We start from the raw sequence: 6,170 nt of genomic DNA on the forward strand, positions 1-6,170 counted from the left end.
CATGTCCAAGGTGTAAGCCACAGACTCCAACCCACCTATTTCCTGTTCTTTGAGTGGAGGTTTTTAGGAACAGTGCCTGAAGTCTCTAAAGTCAGCACCAGCACACCCTGGAACTTCTAGGGTGAGGCCTCCTCGCTGACATATTTGCTAACAAAGGCCCAGAGCTGGGAGAAACTCAAGCAGCCAACCACACCTATGTGTAAAAAAAATTGTTAGTGTCTACAAAGGTATGACTCTTTAAGGAAATAAAATATATTTGATTTGATTGCTAATCTCTTATTGTCCAAAATAGAGAACAATGCACAGATTGTAGTTTCTCTATAAGCAATGCCCCATTTAATCCCTCCACTTGTAGATTTTTTTTCTAATGAAATAGATAATAGTTGACTTGAGAAGAATAGAGGCTAGTATTAAGGATCCTGATTCTAGAACTGAACTCCTGGGTTTAGAATCTCAATACTACCATTTACTACTTATGTGACCTTAAGCAAATGGAAATGACAATAATTCTACCTATTTCATAGGGGTGTTAATGAAGCTGGATATTTTAAAGCACTTAGAGTCATTTCTGGCACATGTTAAACCCTATCTAAAGTATTTCTATATTGTTCGGGGGAGGTGGTAACTGGAGATTGAACCCAGGGGTGCTCTACCACTGAACCACATTGCCAGACCTTTTTATTTTTCATTATTTTTTTGAAAGTATCTAATTTTATCAAAGAAACAGAAAAATATGGGAAGAAGTTAAATGCACATGGTGTAGGGCCCAAAGATTACACTAATTCTGAACCAGATTTCCAATACAAATGTGTCTACATACAATTTCTGTGAATATTTCTTAACCTAGAAACAATCCAAAGCAAATGTAGGCATGTTTATCCCTATCTTGTAAAGTTAAATATACAGATGGGTTAGAAGTCCCATTTGTTAAAGTGCATCAACTGACCACATCTGCTCTGGCCCTGCTACTTGGAGCTATCTGAGAAAGTGGTATCACTCATGCTTATTTATTCACTTTCTCTGTGCTACTAGAGTCGGACAGGATGGTAGACTTTTTTTTTTTTTTTTTTTTTTAACCGAATACTCTCTACAGTGAACTACAGAAAAAACAATCCTAAATATACTACCTTTAAAAATGCTACAGAGTTAAGATAACCTCATTGTTTTAAAATACTGAATATGTAAAGGATCCATACAAATTGAGTTGTATTAAGTATATACTTTCTACTTTAATATTCACTTGCTGTGCTCTTAAAATCTCTGAGAGAAGCAGGTATTTTCCCCATGTCTTTCGGCAATAAATTCAAAAGTAAAAGCTGCAGAGCTATAAAATTTCATGAAATTTGTGGGGTTTTTTTTAAAGCTAAATTACTCAATATCTTGTATTATTATTATTGCACTCATATATTGCCCGGAATATATCTACAGCAACTCAGCAACAGTGATTGCAACAAATGTAAGGTAAATAGGTCTACAAAGCATTTGATTTCCTTATTAAGTAAGAAAGTTTTCATAGAGGAAATGCAAACAACTGCAATTCAAATCAGATTATATATGCTTAACAATTACTTAAACCTTATATAAAATTAAATCTAACCCTCACCACTACGAATCTGTAGGGAATCAGAAAAGGATTTATATTAACAAGTCTTGACTATTGCTGCATTCCACTTTGAAATCACTCTGAGTTAAAACAGCATTTTCCCAAGATTTAAAGAAAAATAGATTTTATAAAAGATTTTTTTCATCACTGAATACATCATTTTTGTTACTAACAGAAGTCATATTTTTCCACTATGATTCACTCAGATGAAACAAATAATTCCCTTTTAACTCCTAATAAATACTACATTTTCAAGACTAAAGGAATCATCAGTAGGCATTCTTCTTGATTTAAGTTATTTGTCTCTAAAATATGTCAAGTAAGCTTTCAAAGACTCATGATTTTTTCCCTCAGTAAATTCTGTGGTGGCTCCTCTGGCTTCATGGCTTCACTATGATCTTTCTTGTCCTCTTCTTTGTAATCTTCTTCCATTTTTTCATCCTCCTCACTGTCTAAAGGCTGAGGAATAAGCTGATTACCCACAAATACATAAGTGTTGATTCTCTGTTTAACTTTCTTTTTCTCTTGGGTGGAGCCCTTTGAGGAATTCCCTTGGCCTGCATCTCATCATTTATGAAATTTCTAAGGGTGCGTCGAATGTAAATACGAGCCAAGTCCTGTAGATTCCTAACAGCACAGGGAGGCAGTCCCACAGAATCTGGCTTGCCATTATCATTCTTACTTGGTTGTACAAGTGGAGCAAATGAAACGGCAAGAATATTTTTACTTTCCCAAGTATTTTGTCCAGTTCGCATAATCTGTTAACTGATCCTCAATAGGCATAACTAGTATGCCTCCAACTTTTAGTAATATTTTCATGGTCTTTCTGAACTCCAGCTCCGCAATAAATTCCATCGTACTGATGACTGTCAGATGCTATCTGGAGGCAATTACCAACCACAAATGCAGGTTCACAGAACTCAAATTTATCAAAGCTATCACTATTTTTGATGCAGCTCTCCAGTTTTTCCTTGGCATATTCCGCCACATCTGAATGAAGCTCAATCCCATGATTTATTACAAAAGGACCTAAAATTAAGCCCACCATTGTACTTAAATATCCGGTTCCACTTCCCAGGTTAAGAAAAGATAATCCTGGTTGAAGTTTCAATGCTTCCATAACTTCAGAATAAATGCAAGTGCTGACAAGTGTATGTTTCCAAGCTTCCAGGCTAAGTCTTTGTAAGTATTGTCTCTGTAGCCTTCCAAATAGTAATTTCCACGATCAATTGCTCTGAAGGCTTGCTCCACTCATTCATACTGAGCTTCTTTAAGGTTATCAATTAAGTCATCATTATCTTCCCCAGCACTCACAGCTCCTCCCATGATAGCATTCAAATCAAATCATAAATTTTAAAATGTAACAGAATCAGTAGAAATGGTTTCCAATAACGTAGTGAGGTTTGTTTTCTTTTTAATACTGCACTTGATTTCCAAAAATAAACTGATCCTGTGGCGCGGCGGTAGGTCCTGCCTGCCACAGGGGCGTGTGAACCAGGCACTAGGACTCTGCAAGTTCCGAGGCAGCGGGCCGCCGCCACCGCCGCCGCCGGGGGAGGGGCCTTTATTTTTCATTTTGAGATAGGGTTGCTGAGGGTCTCGCTAAGTTGGCGACGCTAGCCTTGAACTTGTGATCCTCCTGCTTCAATCTCCTGAGTAGCTGAGATTAAAGGCAGGTGCCATCACACCTGGTGTTATTTGTTAAATCTTAAGAAAAAAAAAAAAAAGTGAAATGCTTTCCAGAACCAATAATGTCTGTCTTTTATTTTTGTAACACACCAGACACTTTATAAATATTATTTTAAACCTCAGAACAAGGTAGGTATTAATATCTCCATTTTACTAATGAAGATATAAAAGATAGGGGAATTTGGTTAAATTGCCTAGCATCACATAATTGAGTAGTAGAGTTGGAAATTCTAACCCAGTTGTGTCTAATTCCAAACATTTGCCTTTCTCCTGTTCCCCATCGCCTTCTAAAATGCCTTATCTATCCATCCATTGTTCTCATGACTCCACTCTAAATGCTGTACATTTATTTATAGCCACTCTATTTTAGAACTGCTCTTAAGAGTTACTTTGTCCATACCCTCTCCTTCCACAGATAAGCAGATTGACAGCATAAGAAGTTAAGCAATTCTCCCAAGGCTACCTAATTACTTAATAACTATTAAGTAGCCATTGACTACCAGCCAACCATTTGCTGGTAAAGAAAGGAATAAACATTTATATTGCTTATCACGGTGCCTTTCACATAGTAATCAATCAACATTAGCTTTTTTTAATCTCGTACTTACCTAGCTATTCATTCAATAAGTATTTATTAGGCATTTCTTAGATTATAAAAATTAGCAACATATGATTTCTCTTGAAGTTCACACTAGCTGTCCAATATGAGAGCCACTAGCCACATATGGCTTCTGAACACTTGAAATGAGGCCGTTCCAGAATGGGATGTACTATAAGTATAAAAAAACACACAGATGATTTACTAAAAATAAATAAGGGAGAAATATCTCATTAATAAAACTGTATTAGTTTAATGTTGAAATTATAGTATTTGGGAAATGTTCAGTTAAGTAAAATATGTTATTAAAGAGATTTTCATTCATTTCTTTTTTTAACCCCTCTGCTACCCAGATGTAGTCTTGCTAAGTTCTCAGGCTGGCTGTGGACTTGTAGACCTCCCTGCCTCAGCCTCCTGAGTAGTTGGGACCAGGAGCACACACTACCACATCTGACTTCTTTTTTACTTTTTAAAATGTGGCTTCTAGACAAGATAAAATTTTATGTTGTTTTTGTTATGCTTCTATTGGACAACATTGGCCAATGGCAAAAAAGGAGAAATGATAAAATATAAGCTTTACAAGAAGTCAGTAGAAAGCTCTGTGGGAGCACAGAGGAGCAGCTATATAGGGGATTCAAGGAAGGCTTCAGAAGTTGTAATTTTGATTTGATCCATTTATCAATGGATGAGTAAGAATGTTACTACATGAGTATTTCCTAGGTGGAAGTTGAGCATGCAGAATGTTCCATAAACATGAAAGAGTAAACAAGAAGTTAAAATGTGATAAATAACTTAGTTTTTTTTTTCAAGATTAAGGTAAAAGACAAAGGTACTTGATGAGAGTATTAACAGATGAAATTGGAAAAATAAATTGAAATAGATTATAATAAGTTATGCAAACCATACAATATTGATATTTTTATAAGGATAACTTGTTTTATTTGCACTTTTGAAAGATAACATTAGCAGCCATATGAAAGTTGAAATGAATGAAGGAAAAAGACTTGGAGTGGGAAGATGGGTAACAAGGATAGGTTTAGATGGCCATAATTTTGGGCAGTGGTAGTTGTGGGGGTCTCTCAGCCACATCCCATGTGGATAAGAAAAGAGTTAATTGCCAGAGGATGATGTTGGCTGTAAATCAATCAATTAACCATAAACTTATCTAATCAATAAACACACACGAGCCAATCTCTTTTTAAATAAGAGGGTATGACAAGTCTGGCCATACCAGCGTGGCCTCTAACAACATGGAGTAGTCCAACTCTCTTTTATTTATAGACACAGGTAAAGGGGCCCAGAACAGGAGGAGCTTCTTCTGTGATGAACAGGACAGGGTGGAGTTAGGGGGGCCATTTTCTCATGGAAACTAGATAGGGAATTGTCTGATTCTGCTAGATAAGGATGGCTTCCCACAGGTAGTGGCAGTGAAGAGGAACATAGGGTCACAAAAGACATCTCAGAAGTAGAACTGGTGAGAACTGCTAACTTATGTAAGGGAAGTAAAGTAGAGAGGGGGAATTAAGAGAGAAACCAAGTGACGATTTCCTTTTATTCATTGAACAAATATTTTCTTTTTGGGGGGTACCAGGGATTGAACTCAGGGGCACTCAACCATTTAGTAATATTCCCAGCCCTTATTTGTATTTTATTTAGAGACAGGGTCTCCCTGAGTTGCTTAGCACCTCACTAAGTTGCTGAAGCTGGCTTTGAACTCGAGATCCTCCTGAAGGCCTACTTATGTATCAGGTAGTTGAGTATTAGTGCTTAATGGAACCTTGGTGATAATGTCTTAATGTTGTGTGATTAAGTTTAAAACATTTACTAAAGCTGGTGGCACATTCCTGTAATCCCGCTGAGGCAGGAGGATCACAAATTCAAGGCAATCTTCAGGAACTTAGTGAGACACTTTCTCAAAATAAAAAATAAGAACAAAAGGACTGGGGATGAAGCTCAGTGGTAAAGTGCCCCTGGATTCAATGCCCAGTACCAAAATAAATTTACTAGGGATCAGAAAAGAAAAATAAATGACCAAATCCATATTTATTAATCCATTAATGAAACTTTTCTTTTACTTCTATGTCATATTCTTGAGGACTATAAAAGTTAAAAGCCTTTTACTATTTTGAGAGTGAGAGGTTCCTCATCTAATTAATAGCCAGGTAAAGCAGGAATCTAGTTCTGAGGAGAAAAGTCAATTCAAGACCAATAGATATAAAGACTGATAATATAATAATTTAGGGAAGGATGTGAACAGACAAGAACTCCTTTATAAACTGC

General features: G+C 36.4%; 1 pseudogene across 1 annotated transcript; it reads right to left on the reverse strand.

Moving 5' to 3' along the window:
• Nucleotides 1-1,047: 1,047 nt before the first annotated feature.
• Nucleotides 1,048-3,142, reverse strand: LOC306640196 (protein-L-isoaspartate O-methyltransferase domain-containing protein 1-like; annotated as a pseudogene). The gene has a single exon. The product of its transcript is annotated as a protein-L-isoaspartate O-methyltransferase domain-containing protein 1-like (transcript).
• Nucleotides 3,143-6,170: the final 3,028 nt, after the last annotated feature.

This window comes from Sciurus vulgaris (assembly GCF_902686455.1).
Source record: "Sciurus vulgaris genome assembly, chromosome: 11".
Lineage (NCBI taxonomy): Eukaryota > Metazoa > Chordata > Mammalia > Rodentia > Sciuridae > Sciurus > Sciurus vulgaris.